The sequence below is a fragment of the Oryctolagus cuniculus genome, chromosome 12 (assembly GCF_964237555.1).
Source record: "Oryctolagus cuniculus chromosome 12, mOryCun1.1, whole genome shotgun sequence".
Lineage (NCBI taxonomy): Eukaryota > Metazoa > Chordata > Mammalia > Lagomorpha > Leporidae > Oryctolagus > Oryctolagus cuniculus.
The window spans coordinates 80,120,723-80,143,599 of NC_091443.1; the positions used below are offsets into that span (position 1 = coordinate 80,120,723).

Consider the following 22,877-nt stretch of genomic DNA (forward strand, 5'->3'; position numbering starts at 1 on the left):
CTCCACGAAGAGGGGGAGCGACATAATGGTGCCGTGACTCGGATATGAAGCCTAGGCAGGGTTTAGTGTCGTTCCTCCATGAAGAGGGGGAGCGACAATTAGGGGGCAGAGGAAGAGAGAGAGAGAAATATTTTCCTATCTGCTGGTTCACTCTGCAAATGCCCACAATGATTGGGGCTGGTTGGGGCCATAGTCAGGAGCCAGGAGCAAAATCCAGGTCTCTCACATGAGTGTCAGGAATGCAACTACTTGAGCTATCGCTACTGCCTCTCAGGACCTGCATTGGCAGGCAGTAGCAGGTGGTTGGAGACAGGAGCTACAGAAGGGAATCAAACCCTTTAGTTCACTGACATGGGTGCAGGTGTCTTAACCCCTACTGTGAACACCTACTCCATCATGATGGAAGGTTTTTTTTTTTTTATGTTTTATTTATTTGTTTAAAAGTCAGAGTTATAGAGAGAGGGGGAGAGACAGAGATCTTCCAGCTAGTGGTTCACTCCACAGATGACTGCAACAGCCAAGGCTGAAGCCAGGAGCCAGGAGCCAGGAGCTTCTTCCAGGTCTCCCACAAAGGTAGCAGGGCCAAGTTCAAGTATCTGCTGCTGCTTTTCCTAGGCCATTAGCAGGGAGCTGGACAGGAAGTGGAACAGCCAGGACTTGAACCAGCACCCAAATGGGATGCCAGTGTTGCAGGCAGCAGCTTTACCTGCTGCACCACAGCACCTGCCCCCGACTGAGATTCTTTCCTTCTTCTTCTTCTTTTTTTTTTTTTTAAGATTTATTTATTTTATTCAAAAAGCAAAGTTAGAGAGAGAGGGAGTAACAGAGACAGAAAGGTCTTCCATCTGCTGGTTCACTCCCCAAATGGCTGCAGTGGCCAGAGCTGGGCCAATCCGAAGCCAGAAGCCTGGAGCTTCTTCTGGGTCTCCCACGTGGGTACGGGAACCAAGGACTTGGGCTATCTTCCATTGCTTTCCAAGGCCATAGCAGGGAACTGGATTGGAAGTGGAGCAGCCAGGACCCAAACCAGCACCCATGTGTAATGCCGGCGCCATAGGCGAAGGCTTAAAATATGCCACAGCGCTAGGCCCCATGACTAGATTTCTAAGGCCTAAGAAGTAGGGGTAAGAAAGTCTTCAAAGAGCTTTGAGAGTAGTGGGGAAGCAAGCCCCCCAGGGATAAACACCTGTGCTTAGCCTGAGGGAAGAGCTGTTTCTATGGAAACATAGGTGGTATGTAAGAACAAATATTCCATCACCTAGAGTCAAACCTTACCCAAGGGATCCTCATCAGTACGGTAAAGGGCCTTGCAGGCTGCCGTGGTCTGAAGGTTTGTGTCCCCCCACAATTCGATGTGGAAATCCTAACCCCTCCTTGTGTTGCTTGTCTTTTTCTCAGCAGAAACACCGGGCTCATCACAGATGGTGCCAAGGTGATGAGAGACACTGAAGAATGACCAGCACGAAGCGCAGTGATCCGGGAGCTTGAAGATGAAGGCATCTGTGAAGGCCTTTGTACATTTTTTCCCCCTTAAAATGTGGCTAGGGAGTGAGGGGCTCTCATTTTCTTTAGGATGCTGCGCAGGGAGCCCTGCATGCCGGGAGGAACAAACGCTGAAGACCAGGCACAGGTGGTCAGCATTTAGGGAACTGGAAAGAAACCGTCCACCTGCTAGCCAGGCATATCTGGGTGTGGATGATGGGCCAGTCCACAAAGCAAACGGCCTGGAACGCGGAGCTCTGGGTGGTCCAGCAGGAAGGAAGGAAAGGCGGCCCGTGGTTTCATATTCCTCCCCTAGGGGCGGCTGTACTCTTCCTGCCTTGCTCCCAGAGTCCTTAGGAGTGTGCAAACCCAGCCCCCAGGTGCAACAGCTGGCGGCGGGTGAGGGGCTGGCCCCTAGGAAAGAGAACAGCGGGCACTGGCTGAGGTGGCAGGGGCAGCCCACGCGTGCCCTAAGAGAGGGAACCCTGGAGGAGGCTGGGAGTCTGTGACCTGCAGACCCACGTCCAGAAGAGCTCGGAATCCCCTCATTCCTTCTATGGGGCTCCTCGTAAGAAGCTGTAAAGCAAAGCGCGTGCGGCTGGGCCCTGGGTGAGGAGCGAAGCAGCCTTGGAGTCCCGGGCTGTGATGAGTAGGGCCTGAACGGGACACTGAGGCGGGAGTGCTGTGGACATCCGGGGAGGAGGGCGCCCCAGGCTGTGGGAAGCGCCCACGGCCTCCCAGTGGGGATCCTTTAGCCCCTTGCGGCTCTACTTGGTGAGGGTTCCGGGTGGGCCTGGCGAAGTCCGGAGGCGGAGCCCAGCTGGGCCACGTGGCCCGTAGATGTCCCTGCGCTAGAAGCAGACAGTGGTCTAAATTCACGCCAGTACATGGGGCAGAGACAGCAGCAAGAGCCGGGGGCGCGGTGATAACAACGACCCAGGACAGTCCCACTGTGGTGGGAGCGCAGACGCACACGAGCACGCATGCGCGCCTGCACCACGCACGCATGCGCCCTTCCTCCGCGTGGCGAGGCCTGTCTCCGTTACCGGAAGGAAGGTGCGTGGCCGGGTGAACTGCTTGAGAAGTGAGTGGTGGAGGCCCACGCCCACCCCAGGGGTTTTCCAGTCTTGTCCCCAGTCTGTGAAGGAGGGAAGGGGTGCTGTCTTACACGGGGTGGGGTGGGGTGCGGGTTAGGAAGCTGAAAGGGGAGGGCGCCCCCTCCCGCATGGCCGCTCGCTCGGGGAGGGCCTGGACCCCCGCCAAGGCCCAGGTGGCCCCCGCAGCGCCCCGCCCGCCCTGCGCGTCCCACGCGGTGCTTCAGAGGCGGCGCGGGCTGGGCTCCAGCGCAGCGCCTGCTTAGTGTTTCCTTCTGGTTTCCACCTCGGCTGAAATGTGCAGATTAGGCCGATTTCTCGGTCTTGCAGATTTATGTAAACAAGAGGCCTCAGATCCCAGGGAGGGGCGCGGGGCTCTCATGCCCTTCCTTATTGCGGCCCCAAGGACTTACGGTGGTTGCTATGGGGATCCCTTCATTTGTAGAGCAACAGTTTCCAGAAAAATAAATAAATAATGATTCACAAGGTCTTTAAGGAGGCACAGAGGCCATCCTTGGGGACGCGGTGATGTAATAGGGTTTAAAAGAGGAGCGGTGACTGGCTTTGGTTTGTGTGTTTTTCCTCTTTGATCTCTGTGCTGGATGGAGGCCCCTGGTGGCTCCCTCACAGCCACCTCACGTAGCAGTGTTCCCTGACGTCTGCCTTTTTGCAGCCTCCAAGGACAGATTTAAAAATGATGTTAGAAACACCCGGCAAGATTCACCTGGCGGTGGTGGTTTGGAGGGGCTGGAATTAGAGTTGCCACAAGGCTCTTCATGGTCGCTTCTGGGCCTAGCTGGCTGGCCAGGGTTACTAGCCTGAGTATGTCACCTAACAATTGCGTATTCATCTGCCTTGTGACTGGCCAGACGGAGGACTTTGCCTGCATTGGCTTTCCTGGAATCCTAGGGTTATTGGTGCAGATTGGAAACTGAGGTGCGTAGGGGGTAGGGACTCTTCTAGGGCCCCATTGTAAGCAAGTGGCAGAGTTAGGTCCCGAAGCCAGGCCTTCTAAGCACCTAGAGGCAAGAGGAGAAGCCAGGAGGAGAACTTTGGTGAACAAACATTTTTCTGATAAAGGGCAGAGGAGGTTGGCTGGGAGGAGCAAGGAGGAGAAAGAATAACCAAGAGCTAAAGTCACACTGACATCTGATTGACGTGCTCCTTCATTTCACTTGAAAAGAGTGTCCCCCTGGGAGCCTGCAGCCCCTCTGAATTCTCACAGCAAGCTGCCCTTACTCAGGGACAACGCGTGTCCCCAGGCAGCGCACCATGTGGCCAGAGGACCGGTCAGTTTGTTTGGAGGGAGCCACCCCCCAAAGCGCTGAGTACCAGCACTAAGTGCTCCCCAGGCCACAGTGAGCGCTGGAACAAGAGAATGAGGGATGCGGAGCTGTAGGGCTGGGCTCCCGGAGGCGGCTTGCTTTCATGAGGCAGACAGGCTTGGGGGGTCGGGTGGAGCTCATGCCCGACCCTCAGCAATCAGCGGTGGTCTCCAGCCTCCTGATGCAGGAGAGAAAGGTTCTACTTCAAGTCTGGGGAGTTGGATTCCAGGCCTGGTTTTGGGGGTGACAGATGTTGGGACTTTGGAGAAAAGTCACATCTCACCAGATCCTGGGAAGGTAGAAAGACAGCGCTCCTCATTGAGGTCTCTGGATGACACGGCCTGCGTGAAGAACAGACCACACCACAGCCCAAAGTGGAGGAGGAGGCGGCACAGGAAGATGGGGAGGGAGGGGGAAAGAAACCCGAGGCAAGAGGTGAGGATGGCGTGGAGGAAGGACAAAGTAGGGAGGAGCAGGGGCTACTAGCACCTGTCCCTTTAGCGAGCCCCCTGAAAATAGGGGCTACCCCTCGTTCTCAGAGTTCCTGCCCCGGCGTCCCTCTGACCTGTGTAGAGGGAGGAGGGGCTCTCAATGTGTTTGTATCACGGTTACTTTAAAGCTTCCAGGGTGACCTTTGAGGGTGCGTGCGTTTTGCGTGCGTTTTAATCTTCCTTTGGTGAGAGCCTGCAATGGCTACACTAATTTATAGGTCTTTGAGCTTGTTTAGAAACACTGGCTTCAAAACATTGTTTCTTAAACTCCTTCAGTCCCTTTCCCTGACAGCTAGTGGAGACCACTGTGTTTTTCCTCTGTGTTCATTTAAACTTACTAAGGGGTAGGTGTTGTGGCATAGCGGTTTAAGCTGCCACTTGGGACACCTGCATCCTGTATTCATTACCTGTTTGAGTCCCAGCTAGTATTCTTTTTTTATTTTGAAAGATATTTTTAAAATTTATTTAAAAGGCAGAGTTAGAGAGGAGGAGAGACAGAGAGATCTTCCATCTGTTGGCTTACTTCTCAAATGGCCACAACAGCTGGGCTGAAGCCAGGAGCTTCTTCCAGGTCTCCCACGTGGGTGTAGGGACTCAAGCACTTGGGCCATCTTCCACTGCTTTCCCAGGACATAAGCAGAGAGCTGGATCGGAAGTGGAGCAGCTGGGACTCAAAGCAGTACCCATATGGGTGCCAGTGTCGCAGGCGGAGGTTTGACCTGCTACACCACAACGCTGGCCCCTGGCTACTCCTCTTCTAACCCAGCTTCCTGCTAGTGCATCCAGGAGGCAGGTGATGACTCAAGTAATTTGGTCCCTGTTACCCATGTGGGAGACCCAGATGGTGGAGTTCCTGGCTCCTGGCTTCAGCTTTGTCCTATTGCTTTATTTGGGGAGTGAACCTATGGAAGGAAGATCTTATCTCTGTCTGTCTCTCTCCCACCCCCACCTTTGAAGTAGATGAAAATAAATAACCACTTAAATAAATAAGCATATTACACATAAAGGTATCATTCCTTTTTGTTGCTGTTTGCAGAAATTGAGTCATACTCTATATAGTTCTCTGCCACTTGTTTTGCTCACTGAACAATACATTGTGGAACTACTTCTGGGTGCATAGATTTAGATTTTTTATTTTAAAGATTCATTTATTTATTTGAAAGGCAGGGATACAGAGAAAGCAGGCGAGATCTTCCATCTGCTGGTCCACTCCCCAAATGGCAGCAACGGCCATCTTCCACTGCTTTCCCAGGCCATAGCAGAGAGCTGGAATGGAAAAGGAGCAACCAGGACACGAACCTGGTGCCAGTGCCACAGGCGGAGGCTTAACCCACCACATCACAGCACCAGCCCCTCATCATTTTATTTTTTTAAAAATATTTTTATTTATATATTTGAAAGGCAGAGTGGTAGGGGCAGGGAGAGGGAGAAAGAGAGACAGAAATGTCCCATTCACTGGTTCAGTACCCAAATGCCCGCAACAGCTCAGGCTGGGCCAGGCTGAAGCCGGAATGGGGCACTCAGTACAAGTCTCCTACATGGGTAGCAGAGACTCAGGTGCTTGAACCATCATTGCTGACTCCCTGGTGTTGGAAGCAGGCAAATAGAATAAAATTGATTAGGTTTGTGAGCTGAAGACCACGCCTTCACCACGCCCCTGTGTGACCTCATGCCCCTACCTGACCACACCTGTGTGCCCCCGGCCAATCAGGTTAATTAACCACTCTCCTGAGGGTGGATTAAAAGCCAGTGACATGATGTGCCCAGCCCTTTTTTTCCTCTTTGGCTTCTTGCCATTGTGGGCCGTGGCCCTGCACCTCCAGGGCACATGGCCTTTGGGCCACCTGCCCCATGCTTCCTGGCTTGGGTGCTCCTCCACGTGGCTGGCTCCTGGTGCTTGGTATGAATCCAGATTTCCCTCTCCTTTTAGATAAGGGCCCTCACTCTCCTGTGCATCTTTCTCACTGAATAAAAGCTTCAAACATATCAAGCTGCCTTGTTCATTTATGCCGGTATTCAGAATTCTTCTCTAAATAGTAGGAACCCACACGGGCTTATTAATATTGGGAATTTATTAATAAGCACACAGTGATATCATACGGCACCCATAGTCCGAGTTCACTGGTGCATTAGCAGGAAGCTGGGTCAGCAGCAGAGTAGCCAGCACTCAGAGTAGCACTCTGATGTGGGGTGTGGGTGTCCCAAGAGGCAGAGTAATCCATTGTACCACAACGCCACTGGACTTCCTTATTTTTTGTAATGTGTCTATAACACTCCATCGTGGGGACTCCAACGAGCCCTGCTACACAGCCCAGAGATTTTTTTCCAATGATAAAATAAAACCGGAATGTCAAAAAAAAAAAAAAAAAAAAGGTTTGAGACGTTAATGCACTCTTTCTTACCTGTCAGGGAGTTACATTACCTGTATGGTACACAAGCCGAAAGCAGCAGCCTTGTGTGTGTGCATGTTTGTAGAGGAGAAGCGGTGGGCTCTGCCCTGGGCAGGCTGTGCTCCTGCTGGAGAGGTGAGTCACGCGTGGCTACCAGCCAGCCATCCCTGGCCGGTGTGCGATGGAGCGCTGCCATCGTGAAGGCTGGAATGAGAGCAGCCGCAGAGAACACACGAGAAGGACTGGGTGCTGTGCCCTGGGGCCGAGCTGTGGACTCCCTCAGGGAAACTGGGGTTCGTCAAGGGACCGGGTGGGAGCTTCCTCCAGTGCTCCCCCGGCAGTTGCAGTAGCCCCGGGGTTGTTTTGGCCTTTCCTTCCCATTGAGCCCTGGCCTCTTGGTTTTCTAACTGCAGCAGGAATGAAAGTCTGAGATTTCAATCAAAAGCTTAAGAAAATAATAATCCTTGGTTGCCCTAATTCTTTCCTGAAATACCTCACAGTGCCAGAAATTGTCTTTAAGCCCCTTTTCTCCTCTCATGCTTTAAATTTCTTTCTTAATTAAAAAGAGTTGTTTAGCTGAAGTGAGCCCCAAAGTGCTTATTTATTTTAACTTATCTCCTTGGTTCTTTCCTCCTTATCTTTACCAGTGACTCCCGCACTCTCTGTCTTCTGTCTTAGAAGTGCCTGTTGGCCCTGTCGCCGAAGTAAGGCAGTAACGAGCTTTGTGACCAGCCCATTGCCAGTCCTGGTGCGGTCAGTAACAGAAGTCACGGAGCCCTCCATCTCAGCGGCCCTGAGTGGGCTCCCTGTCTCTGCCGGAGATTTCTGAATTTTTCCCCCTCAGATTAATTTCTGCTTTACTCAGCCCTACCAGCATTTGACGACAGCATACCCCCCAAGTTAACCATGGATCGCTGACTGCGGTGAAGGTGCCTGTGCGGACTGACAAGAGATTTTCCCATCACCCGAGGCCGCTGAGGGCAGCACCCGGGCTGGGAGTGCCTGGGAGCCTCGCCACCCAGGGCCTTGGAGCTTTGCGCTCCGAGGGAATGTGATAGAATTAAGTTTGACTCAACAAATGAGGTCACTGGGAAGATGTGCTGGTGTTAAATTTACTGTCAATGCCAGGGTCAATTTACTAAATAGTCATTTGCTTGTGGTTCCAAATGACCTCTGGGTAAATTCTGGAAACTGCCTGGGCAGAAGATAGCTCTCATATGAAGTCACCGAAATCTGGTCAGTGTGACTTTGGTGTCTCTTGGCGTACTGGAAAGTTTTCCCCTGACACGGTGCCTGTCTGGTGTGTAAAGCCTTTGAAATCTGTGGATGGTGACTTACGATCAGTCCGGAAACTAGATGGCAGTTGGAGGAGACACTGTGACTGGTGCGGGAGACGGAGTTCTATTCTGCCAGGCATTACTGGGGTGAACAGCTGGTCCTAGAGGTGTCTCCAGAGCACAGATCGCGCCGCTTGCCGAGTATGAAGAAGTAAGGAACTCTGTCCATCAGCCAGTGTCAGGCCCAGTGCTGCCCTCTGCCTGCTCTCCTGAGCCTCAGCTTTCTTGTCTGTCAGGTGGAAGCATGAACCCCTTACCTACCCCTCACCTCGCAGGACTGTGAATGTGAGTAAGATGAGAGTGCAGGCATAACAGTGCCACACAAACTTAAAAGCTTACACAAGGGGCCCGCGCTGTGGCGTGATAGGTTGTCTCCACCTGCGGTGCCGGCATCTCACATGGGCGCCGCTCCAGCCTCTGCGGTCGGTTGGGGAGTGAACCAGCAGATGGAAGACCTCTCTGTCTCTCCCTCTCTGTAATTCTGCTTCTCGAGTAAATAAAATATATCTTAAAAAAATAACAAAAGTTCTACACAAATAGGAAGCACTAGTGGAAATCATTCTTAGATTCTTTTTGCTCTTTTTAAAATTCATTTTTATTTGAAAGGCAAAGAGACAGAAGCAGAGAGACACATAGAGGTCCATCGGCTGGTTCACTCCCCAAATACATACAACAGCTGAAGCTAGGCCAGGTAGAAACCAGGAGCTGGCCACAGTCCGGGTCTCCCAGGAGGGTGGCAGGATCCGAGTCTTGAATTGTCTTCTGTCTCCCAGGGTGCACGTTAGCAGGACGCCGAAACGAGAAGTGCAGCTGGGGTTCAAACCCAGACTCTGATTCGGGCTCTGGGTGTCCCCATGGTGTCCTAACTGCTGCGCTGGGACTCTGCTCCCCTCCCCTAGCCCATATCCTCTCGGAGGAAGCTTCTCGGTCATTTCCCATCTTAGATTTAGGAATTCGCTCCACACATCCTTGCTGAGCCTGTGCTGGTTCACACGTCACCACCCAGCTGTTCTCTGGCCAGACCCTTGGGAGTGAGCCTGCACTTTCTTGCTGGTTCTGCTGCTGCCTCATTCTGTGTCTCAGACGCTGGGGCCAGGAGGCTTGTTCCTGAGAGTTGCTCAGCTGTGTCTTCTGGAATCGTCTCAGAGAATTCTTGGGCAGACAGCCACTTTCCTTAGACCAAATGAGGGCTCCTGAATTTGCAGAGTCAGTATGGCACAGGGGCAGCCTGTGGGACAGGGAGCCAGGGCCACCACTAATCAGTTACCCCCAACCCTGCTGAGCCTGGGTTTTCTCATCCATGAAGTGCAGATAATACACCTACCTTGCTGAGTATTCACGAGGATGGAGTCAATGGGTGACAGGGCTGGCACACAGTAGGCACTAATGTCCTTTTCCTCCTTGCTTCTTTCCTCATTCCATCCCCCTACTCAGTTTGCCTGCAAGGCACTATCTCCTCTCTCTTCATTAGATGCTCCAAGTTCTCTCTTTTTTAAAAGATTTATTCATTTGGATCAGCTACTGAGAGAAGGAGAGATGAGAAAAAGAGAGACCTTCCAATTGCTGGTTCACTCCCCAGATGGCCGCAATGGCCAGGGCTGAGCCAGATGGAAGCCAGGAGCTCCATCAGGTCTCCGTCGTGGGTGGCAGGGGCCTGAATACTTGGGCCGTCTTCTATAGCTTTTCCCAGGCCATTAGCAGGGAGCTGCATTGGCAGTTGAGCAGCCAGGACATGAACTGGCACCAATATGGGATGCTGGTGTCACAAGCAGTGGCCTCACCTGCTGTGCCACATTGCCAGCCCTTCCAATTTCTCTTTGCGAAGATTCCAGAAAGCGGAGTGGACCATGTCTGGGCATCCACCGGGAGAAGACCTCAAAGGAAGCACGCCTACATCCCCCCTCCCATTGGCTTTCCCTGTGTTGCCCCAGGTTCCTGCACCTTTGGAACTGTGTGGAGTAAGTGTGGATGTGTCATGTGGCCACACCCATAGCTGTGCATGAAGAATCACGCCATCTGTCTACTGGCAAACTGTGGGGTAGCTGTGTGTGGTGTGCTGTCCACCAAGTACTGTGTGGGTGCTGGGGTGACCCCAAAGGAAAGAAGGGAGAGTCTGAAGAGGTGTTGGGTAGGATGCTTGGTGGAGCTGATTGAGTGCCTTACGCCTGGAGGCTGTTGACACCCCTGTCGTGAAGGAGGTGACACACACAGGAGGTGACATACATGGTGGGGATGGAAATCAAGTGCAGTGCAGGTTTCCTGCATTTCATTTGAGCTGTTTCTTTGGAATCCAGGTCCCTGGGATGACAGGGCCTGGGAGCCAGCCACACGTGTTCCACACCTGTGCTCCTCTCCGTTCTGTAGGGGGGCAGGTAGACAACAAAGTGTGGCTTTCTGGAAGGGCAGGCAGCATTGACATTTGGAGCACAACCCCGTCCTCCGTGGGGCCCGCCTCCTCTCCTGCCCGTCTAGGACTTCTCCGTCCATCTTGCTCCTCTTTTCTTTTGTCTGTCCCAATGGCTGTCACTGCCATCTTGGGACCCCTTTGCCATCATACACCTGCGTGTTCCAAAGTGTGTTCTGTGAAACACTGGTTATTTGAGAAGTGCCTTATACAGTGGGTCTCATGGTTAATGGAAGGGGCGCCACAGACTCTGTCTCCCTCTTGGGGGAGATTCTTAATCATATTATTTATGAAGAACCCTGTAAAAAATCTCATAATCAATGGCTTAATTTTGCTGACACAATTTCCCCCCAGCTTTTGATCCTGGGCCCTTTCCTGTGAACTTGCAAGGAACACGTATTAGCGGTGTTTGGCGAAAAACTGGCATGAACAATGTATTATTTGTAGGAATGCTGTGAAGTCAAATTCACTAACGAGAAATCTGGCATCCAAGGACTATGGAAAAATGTGTGTGCTTTAATGAAAATATGACATTGGTGTAGGCCAGAGGCTCCCACCCGTTCACCACAAAAGATCCTTTTTAGTTCTTTCCCCCAAGGGATCCCATGTTTTGAAAGCTTTTATCTACCCAACAAGCTACATTTATTGAATAATAATTTGTTTCTTTGAGTTTTATTCATCAAAGACATCTAACTGCCAATTAGTGCTTCTGATCAGTCCAGATAACCACGGTTACCACACTGAGTTGATATGACTCCAGCCCAAAGCAAATAAACTTCATGTTTTATTTAGTCTGGGAACCTCCTTGAGGTAAATGTATGATTTCCTTTGGGCTTTTTGAAATCTTGAAAATAGCTTGCAGCTCTCTCCCACTCCCACTGCCTTCACAGCGAAGGATGGGTGGGAAGGAGGACTGGGCGGTGGCTGGGGGGTGGGGGGAGCGGAGGGAGGGGTTGTTGGGGCCACACAGGGACACTGTGGACGGTGAGGGACCAAGTGGCTCCCTCCCTGCGTGGCCTGGGGGCCTGTGGCTTGGGAGCTCCTAATCTAGTGGATGTGGGAGCTATTGGCCAAAGGCACGGTGCGCTGCTCCTGTGGGCAGGCACCTGTGCTGCCCCCGCGTGCCAGGAGAGAGCTGGCTGGGGCACCGCACCGAAGGAAACCAGGGGGCTCCTCCAGACCCTCTCACTGCTGGGAGAGGAGTGAACTCAGTGTCACTGAGGTCTCAGGTGCTCACGGGGGTCCCACTGAGGCCCCCACCTTCCCTTCTGCACTTGGCCCACTCCTGCGCCTGAGGGCAAAACCTCTGCACCCAGGGCTGGCGCTGGCTTCCCAGACCTTGGAAAGGGGTGAGGTGCCCAGTCAGGTCGTGCTGGGGCTCCCTGTGGCGCTCTGCCTCGGGTGGCAGCCAGCCCACAGCTGCCTTCAGTGCACCTGAAGCGGGATCTGATGCCCTGAACTCTGGTTTCCACCTAACCTCAGAGGAGCCTTCCAGTGTAGTCGCGGGTGCAGCTGGGGCCCCTGTCACCTGAAGCGAGACCAGGGCTCCTCCACGGGAGACAGCTGCCCGCGAGAGGCCTTTTGCAGCTCTTGTCGCCTCCACTGTCCCTCCCGGACTGCCTTTCAGACCCTGGCCCCTGCCTGACAACGGCCTTGGACTGGAACTCCCAGCCCTGCTCTGTGCCTCTCTGCACTTGGGAGCCAGGGCCTCGCGTTTTCCCAGAAGATAGGATCTGTGGCTGGCAGAAGCCCACATACAAACATAGATTCTGCCCTGAACAGTTTCCAGGGCCATTTTAGAAACAACTCTAGGTGATGTCTCTTCCCCATTTCCAAAGACAAATAACCTGAACCCCGAGGCCCTGCTCCGTGAGGTACCGGCAAGGAGAAGGGAGCCATCAGGCCTGCTCCCCAGAGGGGCCCGCCCTGTCCTGAGCACCGAGGTCCCTCCCCGCGATGTGCCTGTGACCGTTCTCACAACAAACCACTGCTGCCCAGGCGGGATGGAGCTCACAGGCCCCGGGCTGGGGCAGCACCATGGCGCCCTTCCCTCCCACCCCGCCAGACTGCCCACTGGCGAGAGCTCACCTGTGGCCCCCCACCACAGCAGGGCACACACTCATTCATTCACTCTCTGAATGCTTAGAACTGAGCACCTGTGACATACATATCGGGAACTGTGCTGAGAGCCAGGGACAGAGCTTTCCACGGGTGCCCTCAGGGCCTGGCACGTAATGGGCGCTGCTCTGACCACATAGGCGAATCAGTGGGAGGAACAGTGGCCGTGGCCCCGTCTCTGACTCACGGCAGCCCTGGGAACTGGGAAGGAGACAAGGGAAAGAGGCGGGAGAGGAAGCATCTCTCCAATCAGGTGCTGTCTGCTTCCAATGCATTATCTCATTGTATCATCCCAACTATACTGTGTGAGAGCAAGGTGTCCCTGGCCCCATTTTATAGAAAGGAAAGCCAAGGCCCAAGGGAAAGGGTGGAGGGAGATTGATACACAGCTGGCCTAAATCCAGAGCTCCGAACTCTCTCTCATATGTGCACATTCACCCAGGCATCACTCAAGCGTGTGTATGTGCACACACATGCTTGCACTGCTCCAGGGGGTACCCAGTGATTGGTCCAGGCACTGCTATTTTACTTCATTGATGAATATGTTCTGAGCACCTGTTCTGTCTCCTGCGTGCTCTGCTGTGGGCTCTGGGACCCAGAACAAATGGGAGACCGAGGCCTGGACATCCAGTAAGGACGCCACTGACCTGTATGGCTACATCCACATTCAGATGTGCTGTGTGGGGGAAGTACGCACTGAACATCTGAGACCTAGGAAGAAAAAAGTGTAAAATGTCCCCTGCTTTGTTAGGACCTCTGGAAATCATACGCTTTGTGTGTGTGGGGCTACAGGAAGAATGTTGCTAAAAATGTTTCCTTATTTTTTTAAAGATTTATTTATTTAAGAGTTATAGTTACAGAGAAAGGGAGAGACAGAAAGGTCTTCCCATCTGCTGGTTCATTCCCCAAATGGCTGCAATGGCCAGAACTGGGCTGATCCGAAGCCAGGAGAGCTTCTTCTGGGTTTCCCACACGGGTGCAGGGGCCCAAGTACTTGGGCCATCTTCCACTGCTTTCTCAGGCCACAGCAGAGAGCTGGATTGGAAATGGAGCAGCTGGGACTCAAACCGGTGCCCATATGGGATGTCAGTGCCATAGGCGGAGGCTTAGCCCACTATGCCACAGTGCTGGTCCCCCCTGTTTCTTTTTACCTTTTTGAGAATGTGCCTACTCAAACACGTAAACCCACCCACGCGGCTTCCACTTGTGGCTCACATCCTGTTGCCGAGGGTGGCATGGCTATGCCAGAAGAGACAGCCTCCTGACTAGGGAGCAGGTGCAGAAAGAGGCGACTGCAAATAGAGACAAACACAGGAGAATGATGCAAAGTGGGTGGTCTCAGGGTGGCCAGAGGGCACAGGGAGGGGCAGGAGGCCCTAGGGACCACAGGCATAGGCCATTTCCCACTCTGAGGAGTTGCAGGGCCTGTGGCCCCAGTGAAGGAAGGAGACCCCAGGGAGCTAAGCAGGCTCTTGCCCCTGATCTTTCTCTTGGTGCTGCAGGGCCCCTGGCCATCGCCCCTTGGTTTCAGAGTGCTGATGTCAGCTGAGGTCGTGATCTGGGATGAGATGACAGGTCTTGTGCCCTGCCCAGGCAGGTTGGGTGCCTAGGATGGCCCAGTCCTGCTCTAAGCACTGGGGGAGAGTGGTGACAATGACGAAGTCACTGCTGTCAGGAAGCTCATGAACAAGGGTGGGGTGGCCAGAGACAGATAATAGGCAGAGAGACAGATGCACATGTCAAGTGTGATGGGGAAAAGACACATCCAGGGAGAGGATGGTGTGGTAGGAGCTGTGTTAGAAAAGTGGACATGTCAGCAGAGACCTGAGTGAAATCCGGGTAGGGGCCATGAAGACAGCATGGAGAAGATCCTCTGAGAGCTGGAACAGGATGTGCAAATGTCCTGAGGTAGGAGCAGGAGCAAGCCTCATGTGTTAAAGGACAGAACTGAGGCCAGCATGGTGCACAGCAGGTTAAGCTGCCACCTACCACGGAGCATCCCGTATGAGTGCCAGTTTGTCTTTGCTGCTCTGCTTCTGACCCACCTCCTTGCTAATGCACCTGGGAGAGCAGAAGATGGGCCAAGTGCTTGGGCCCTTGCCACCCACATGAGAGACATAAAGGGAATTCCAGGCTCCTGGCTTGGAGAGTGAACCAGTGGACAGAAGGTCCCCCCATCCTGTAAACCCCCGCCCCCTGTCACTCCCTCTCTGTTGCTCTGCCTTTCAAATCAACCGGTCTTCAAGAACAAGCACAGCATGAGGCCAGCGTGTGGAGGCAGAATGAGCCCGGGGAGAGGTGATGCGAGGGCTTGGGTGGCTTCAGAGTCCCTCGGGTGTTGTCCGCAGCTGGCCGTGTTCCAGTTGACCTAGCAAGGTAACAGTGGACTCTTCCAGGACAAGAAGGTGCCCTTGGCCTCCAGGCTTGGTGCAAGAGGAATGGGGCAGCCCGCAGGTGTTTGACAGAAAAACCAGACTGACAGCACTGGGGCTGGGTGGGCGCCAGCGGGTAGGTGGGAGTGGGCAGGGAGGCAGAGGCCCGAGGAGCCACCGACTCAGCAGTTTCCCATCAGGAGGGAGTCAGGGCCCCAGTCACATCCTGCCCGCCCCATCTGCTCTCATCTGCCCTGCAGCCGGGGCTCATCAGGCCCTTCCGATGGGGCTCCCTGGGACCTGCTGTTCTTCAGCCCACTCCTGGCCACGGGGATGCTTCCTGCTCCTCAGGTCTCCGCATCCTGGGGCTTGGGGCTCAGGCTGCTGGCGGAAGTGGCTCCTTTAGTTTCAGCCAGGAGGGAAAGACGTGTTTTGATAGTATTCATTTCCCAAGGGCAGTTCCCTCTGCCTTCCTGGGAACTCCAAAAGCCAGCACTGCCTTGGATTTCTTATCATCGAGTATGGCTCCCGTGTGGTCTTCGGCGGTGCAGCCCTGGGCTCAGAGACCCCCCAACTCTGTGAATTTTCTAGGACAGCCACGCTGGCTGACCCGGCCTGAAGGTTGCAGCCCGGGGCGGAGGGCCAGGAGTCCCGCAGTGCCTGGGGCCGCTGGCCTCCCCCTGCATCTGCCCACATGGAGTTCCGCTCTCTGCGGGCCACCGAGGGCCTGCCCCCGTGCTGTGGCCTCACCGTCCCCGCGGGAGGACGACCGACTGGCAGTGAGCTGCTATTCCAGATTGGCTGTCGCCCCTTTTAAATTCCCACCTGAAGGGGCAGCAGAGCGTCTCTGGAATCTAACTTTCCACAGCCCGGCGCACTTAGAAACACCTCCCAAGGCTCCAGCGCATCTCGGAGCCGGGAGAGCGGCCGGGTTCCCCAGGGAGCCTGGGCATCTTGCAGAGCTCACCAGGGACGCACGGGCAGCTTGGGACTTCCTTGAGGTCCCCCGGCCACGTGCTCTGGAGCGGGGTTGGGTGGGGCGCTCCATGCCTGAATCTTAAAGAGGGGGTTCTTGACTCTGGCCCCATGGGAATCACCACCCCCACCCCAGGTGCCCCACCCCAGGAAGTCTGGTTGCATTGGCAAGGCCTGGGCTGGCCACCAAAGGCTCCCATGTGATTCCAGCAGCGCCCGGAGCTGCGAGCCCAGGGACAAAGCCGGGGAGCCCTTGTTGACAGAGGCTGCCCCGTCTTCAGGACCAGGCTGGGGCTGACTGGCTCAAGAGCCAGGACAGGAGGCCCAGGGCAGCAGCTACGGGAGCCACCCTGGGCGCTTTCACAAAGGCCCAGCCTGGCACTGGTGATGGGGTTGGGGGCCCCAACGCCGCTCGGCGCGCTCCTGTGTCCTATGGTGAAAAAGGAGTTGCAGAACGAGTGGAAACATCTGTGATGCCCGGGCCATGGAGGTGGCTCCATGGGTTCTGGGGGCTTCCTGGGGGTTTTCAGGGCTTTGGAGATGGAGGTCGTTTTACTTCTGGTGGGACACCATGGGGCTCCCTGGGATGTTAAGGTGGGAGGCTGGTCACAGAGCAGGGGCTCAGAGAGCTGCAGGCTGTGGTGCAGGGGTGCTGTGGCCCTGAGACTAGAAAGGTAGGAGGGCGGAGACACCACGAGTCACCAGGGTTCTCCCCCTGCAAGGAGGGAAGCAGCCTGCAGGGCCCAGCTCTGCGGTTCCCTGAGCCTGGCCAGGTGGGTGTCTCCTCACCATTGTGACTGGAGCAGTGGGAAGCTGCGACCCGAGCAGCATCAGCGACCTGGCTCTCTTTCTCCTGCAGTGAACGCACCTGCTCCAGGGCAGGCCCAGGGGGCGCCACGGGGCCCGCCGACAACCTCCCCACTGAAAAAGGCCCCACACCCGAAATTCCCGGCCTGAGCCCTTCTCTTCTCGGTTCCGGTGGGTGAACCAATGAGTGTTGTGATGGTGGGAGAGGCAGCGAGGGGCAGCATCAGCCGCTCTGTGCACCTGCCGCCTGCTCTTGGGCTCTTGGGGTGGGGGTGGGACTTGTGGGTGGGGGTGGAAGTCATCAGTTTCCTTTGTTTTCCAGCTCCCGTCTATCAGGCTAGGGAGGGAACCCCAGCTGTCGTGTTAGGGGCCCTTTCCCTGCTCCCTGGGGTCCCGGCCCCAGCGGGATAAGGGGTGCTCTGGGCCTTGGAACACCGTGACGCTGCCTAGTGCTGCGTCCTCAGCCTGGCGGTGACACTGTCACTTCCTCTCACCCTCACACGGTTCAAATCCGGTCCCCTCCCTGCCCCTGCATTTGCTGAGATCCCCGCGGCCCCTCCCACTGTCCTGGCACCGCTGAGTCCCCCTCTTGGACTCCAGATCACACTCTCACCCCTTCCCGCTGGGATCCTCCCTCCCCACGGGCCTGGAGCGTGACAGTGGGCGGTGGGGAGGGCCAGTGAGAAAGATCAGTTCTCCAGAAGCGCATGGTGCCCTCCCGGGGAGGGGAAGGAAGGCTCCATGTTCTTTAGGGGAATAGAGAGCCCAGGCAGCAGCCAGAGCCACCCTCAATGCTGAGCACGATACAGCCCCCAAAGACCCGTGGTTTTTTGCTCTACTGAATAGCTTGCCTGGTCAGTGACCTCATTTTATACCTGAACAACCCCAGGCTGAGAGCGGTTCCTTTAGGCTGCCACTTGGCACCTCCTCCTTGATGGAGGTACTGGGCCCGATGCTTGCCTAGTGGTGTGACGGGCGTCAGGCATTGTGGACAGCACTGCCAGGGTGTGGTCACTAAAGGGATCTAAGTGTAGTCAGCTGCCCGTTGTGAAGCGGCTGCATCCCAGCCCTAGCCACTGCTGGGCAGGGACCAAAAGGCTAGTGCATCCCAGCCCTAAAGAGGGAGCAGGCCGAGCCTCCTTCCATGACTGCCACGCTGTAACTTGGGATTCTCCAACATGCAAGCCTGGATCACGGACCAGGCACCACGCTCCCAGTTGTACTTGAGTTCTCCTGTGTAATGCTTATCAAAATCCCGCTTTTATTTTCATTCTGCATGTAAGCAGATGTTGCCAAGATGTCGCATAACTTTTCCAAGTCCTCTAACCAATAGGTTACCAACATGGGATTTGAATCCAGTGTTCTTTCTGTAACATATCAGTGGACATAGATGAGGAGTTTAAATTTTAGAGGAATAAAAATCAAGAGAAGTGGATGCCAATGTTCACTCCTTTTATTTGAGGTGGCACACTGGCAGACAATAGACAACATGGAAACTAAATTGAAGTTTCAGTGTCCAGGAACCTCGGGGTGGAATAGAAGCTACTAGAGAGGTTATCCCACAAAACACCACCAGGTGGCACCATTGTACAACAGGTGGGTATCCCCAGGGCTCACTCAGGACTGAGCGTTGTGCTAAGCCCAAGGCTGTGTCCATACCTGCCCAGCACTTGCTTGTGCTTCCCTGGTTTGCTCATATGCTGACCGGCGCTGATGTCTGCACAGGAAACTCAGTGTCATGTATCAGTGAGCTCCTGTCCCTTTACCAATTCGTTTATTTAACAGAGGTATCTTTTGTGCTAGTAACCATTTTGAAATATCTTGACCTTGTTGGGTCCTTTACAGAATCTGATCTGCCCCTGGAAAGGCTGTATTTCCTTCTCGGGAGATGCAGGGACACGATGGCGGCCTCTCACGAAGGCCTGAGACGGCGGTAGGGATGGGTGGGGGCCTGTGTTGAAGGGGACAGCAGCAGAGGTCGTTTAAGGGCAGGGGCTGGATTGCACCTGGCACTGGGGGCCAGCCAGGCAGCTTTGCACCGTGTGCCCTTCCTGTTGGGGAGCTTGGAAGGCTGTGGTTGTGGGGGCAGGGAAAGGGAGCGGTGCAGGTGAGCCACGCTTCTCACACTGGGGTGGACGGGAAGGCTTTGCCCCTGGAAGCTTGGGTCTTGGATCTGGGAAGGGGCTGGGGAGGCGGGAGTCACAGGTTGGCTCCGTCCTGGCTCGAGGGTGCAAACACAGGGAGCTGATCAGAGGCCTGAAACTTCATAGAAGTAGCAGGAAGTGGAAGTAGAGGCCCAGGTGTTGGCATGGAGGGAAGCAATGGGCTGGCCAAGCCCACAGTGGGAACACAGCCTGCACTTTATGTGCCCAGGGCTACGTTAAAAGAGCAGGTGATGGGGGCCAGCGCTGTAGCGCACTAGGTTAATCCTCCGCCTGCAGTGCCGGCATCCCATATGAGCACTGGGTTCTAGTCCTGGTTGCTCCTCTTCCAGTCCAGCTCTCTGCTGTGGCCTGGGAAGGCAGTGGAGGATGGCCCAAGTGCTTGGGTCCCTATACCCGCATGCGAGACTGGGAAGAAGCTCCGGCCATTGCGGCCACTTGGGGAGTGAACTAACAGATGGAAGACCTTTCTCTCTGTCTCTGTCTCTGTCTCTCTCTGCAACTCTTCCTGTCAAATAAATAAATAAATAAAATCTTCAAAAAAAAAAAAAAAAAAAGAGCAGGTGATGGTAATGGGCACCCTGGGAGGTGGCAGGTGATGGCCCAGGTACTTAGGTCCCTGCCTCCCAAGTGAGAGACTCAGGTGGAACTCAGCCTGGCCCAGCCTGGGCTTGCAAGGGCATTTGGGAAGTGAACCAGCAGATGGGAAATTCTTGTCTGTCTGTCTCTGCTTATGTGTCTCTCTGCTTTCCCAATAAATAAAAATAAATCAGTAAAAATGTAAAAAAGGAGGAGCAGGTGAGGTGGAAGCTGAGGCATTTCGAGGCTCAGCAAGCTCCCTAACACCGTTGCCTCTGCCCTGAGGCGTGGGGGCAGGGTGGGGCCAGTGGGCCTCTTGAGCACAGGAGGGCAGTGCAGGCAGCCCTCAGAGAGCAGCTGAGAGGGCTCCCTCCCTGGGGTCAGGCAGGACCTCAGCGTGCACCTGGGAGCTCAGCTCTGACTTGAGGGCAGGCCGGACCGGCCCTGGAAGAAGGGAGGTCCCACAGCCTCCTCGCTCCTCTTCAGCTTTTATCTTCTCCAGACCTTCAGCCAAGTCCTAGTGCAGTGAATGGCCAGTAACAGAATTTGCTGGAAGGAATGCAGGGTGCTGGGCAGAGGTGCTGGGCTGTGTTGGAAGAAAAACTAAAGTGCAAACCTCAGCTTTGGGAATTACAGCCTAAAGGATGCCTTTAAAAAAAAAAAGAAAAGAAACCTAATCTATTGTCTTCTGATGACAGGTAACCAGTGCTTTTTATTATAACTACTGCATGGACTCTGTAAAGAATTAACAGTATTTTTTAAATGCTATAGAAGAAGAATTGCCATGACTCATTTCAATATAGCTACAAGGAAGTCAATAGCAAAGCCTGTATTAAGACTGTATTAAGGTGTTGTCGATGTGTAACCCCGGAGTTGTTCAGTAAGAAAACAAGGGGGGCCCGTGTTGTGGGGCAAGGGGTCACACCTCTCACTGCTCATAGGCCATGTCAGAGCCCCAGGCCTCGGCCCAGCTTCTCCGCTTCTGTTCCAGCCCCTGCCGATGCATCTGGGAAGGCGGTAGAGAATGAACCACATGTTTGGGCCCCTCCTACTCACATGGGAGACCTGGATGGAGTTCTGCTTGGGCCTGGCCCAGCCTTGGCTGGTGCGGCCATCCGGGGAGTGAACTGGCAGATAGAAATCTGTCTCTCTCTGTCTCTCCCTGCCTGCTGCTCTGCCTTTCAAATAAATAAGTACTTAGAAAAAGAAAGCATGAAAGTAGGTTATCAACATGTAAGACAAACACAGTAAAACCTATATACACTGTAGGAATATTCATCTTTCTTTAATAATTTGGGTTTAAAGGGTTTTGGATATTGTTTGGTTTTGTATATCACCAACAACTTAATGCTTCTTCAAGTTATGAAATCTAAATCCCAGTCTGTATAGGATGCCAGTTCCTAAGTGTTAATGGATAACTTGTGTGTCCCTCCAAAATTCATATGGTAAAGTCCTAATCCCCCGCTGGAATTTGAGTGTGTTTGGAGATAGTTCTCTGGAAGAGGAATTAAGGTGAAAAAATGAAGGGCGGGCACTTGGCCTGGTGGTTAAGGCACTGCTTAGGATGCTCACAGCCCAGGTGTTTGGATTCATTTCAGATTTCCTTCCAATTCCAGCTCCCTGTTAATGTTCACCTTGGGAGGCAGCAAGTGATGGTTCAAGTACTTGGGTCCCTGCCACCCACGTGGGAGATCCAGATGTCGTTCCAAGATCCTGGCTTAGCCTAGCTCGGCCCTGGCTGTTATGGGCATCTGGGGAGTGAACCAGCAGATAGAAGACGTTTCTCTGTTTCTCTTTGCTTTTGAAATAAAGTGAAAACAAATAATTTACGAAGGTAAAAATGAGGTCATGTGAGTAGGATCTAATAAAACAAGACAGGTGTCATTTTAAGAACCTAGGATAAAGACACACACAGAGACAAACTAGACTGACACACAGACACACACAGACCCATAAACACACAGACACACAGAAGACACAAGGAAAAGACGGCATCTACAAGCCAGGGAGAAAGGCCGCAGGGGCAGCCAGCCTGACCCCTCTGTCTGGGTCCTTGAGGCTGCAGAACCGTGTTGTCGCCTCCATCCGTGCTCCTTGGTCCTGGCTGCCTTAGCAGACTCAGATCCTGTGGTGCCCAGGCTGTCCGGGGAGAGGCAATACATGGAGGAAGCTAAGATAGCTTTTTTTGAGTGATAAATCTCTTTTCCCAGAACAATCTGTACCCATCTTCTTAAAGACGCCATTCACACTGAAAGAGGATCATGAATTTTCACGTTGCAGGCAGTTCATTTGTTCCCACGCAACTATATGTGACCTGGGGAAGGCAGTCATCCTTCTGAGAGAGCCCGTCTTCCGGAGAGCAACGGCCTGTGCTAAGCAAACCAGTTTGGGAAGATAGATGGGCAGGCGTACCGGCCCCTGAGCCGCAGCTGAGCTCGGATGCAAATATCGGGGCCAGGTGTGGGGGGGCCGCAGGGGCTTGGGCACGGCCAGCCAGCTGGCGGGGCCAGGTCAGGGACCCTGCTGGTGCCTGCTGGAAGGCCCCTGTGGGCAGGAATCAATGCTGAGGCCGCTCAGGGGAGGGGCGGGCTGTGAAGCATCCTCACGCAGCCCTGGACCAGAGACCGGGCTCATCTCGCTCACGAGGCCTCACTTGCCCAATACTCTATTTTAATCATGATCCCTCCCTGCTGTTTTAAATAGAAATAGTTGGTAGACTGAATAGTGCTTTCTCACAAATTGGTTTTGTGTGGATGGGCTAGATTGTCCTAATACACAAAGGAAATTTTCTGGAGGGGAAGTGCTAGAATTCATAACTCTAAATGTATTGGGTTCGTAGGCCAAGGAGAAAAATTAATTATTTTAGAGCTATTCCCTTGGCAGCCAACATTCTGCTGGCACCACTGCATACAGGTACCTGAACTTTTCCTCCCATAAAACCTTATTAATTTGGAATCCAAAGAACAAAAAGAACAATTCTGCAAGCCCCACTGGACTTTGCATTGGCCAAGTTCAGCCTATCTCAGCACTTTTATTACACAGTAATAAAGCATCTCATTGGCTGAGGACTAGCGGTGGCTTAGAAATAGTCACTGTTTTTAATTAACCAGCACTGAAATAATGAGGTCTTACTGTAATTTGGTATGATTTAATTAACTCTCGCTTTGTGTCGGGCCTTCAACCTCTCCACCCCAGTCGAGAAAACCCGAAGCTGCCTGCTTGTTTTTAAAGGTGGAGGCGGCTCCGCAGGCCGCCTGGCTGAGCTTCTCTGGGCAGCAGAGGGGACTCCGCTGTCGCTCAGCGCGCCGCGGGGCAGCTGGTGGTGTTTTCTCCCTTCCGTC

The 22,877-nt window shown here is 53.9% G+C and overlaps 2 long non-coding RNA genes across 2 annotated transcripts; one reads left to right on the plus strand and one right to left on the minus strand.

Moving 5' to 3' along the window:
• Positions 1–1,257: 1,257 nt before the first annotated feature.
• LOC138844694 (uncharacterized) lies at positions 1,258–6,907 on the plus strand. Its single transcript, XR_011380920.1, has 2 exons — positions 1,258–1,297; positions 1,399–6,907. It is a non-coding gene; the product is annotated as an uncharacterized lncRNA (long non-coding RNA).
• On the minus strand, positions 5,511–11,158 carry LOC138844693 (uncharacterized). The gene is made up of 2 exons (XR_011380919.1): positions 6,815–11,158; positions 5,511–5,658 (listed from the first exon to the last, which is right to left on the minus strand). It is a non-coding gene; the product is annotated as an uncharacterized lncRNA (long non-coding RNA).
• Positions 11,159–22,877: the final 11,719 nt, after the last annotated feature.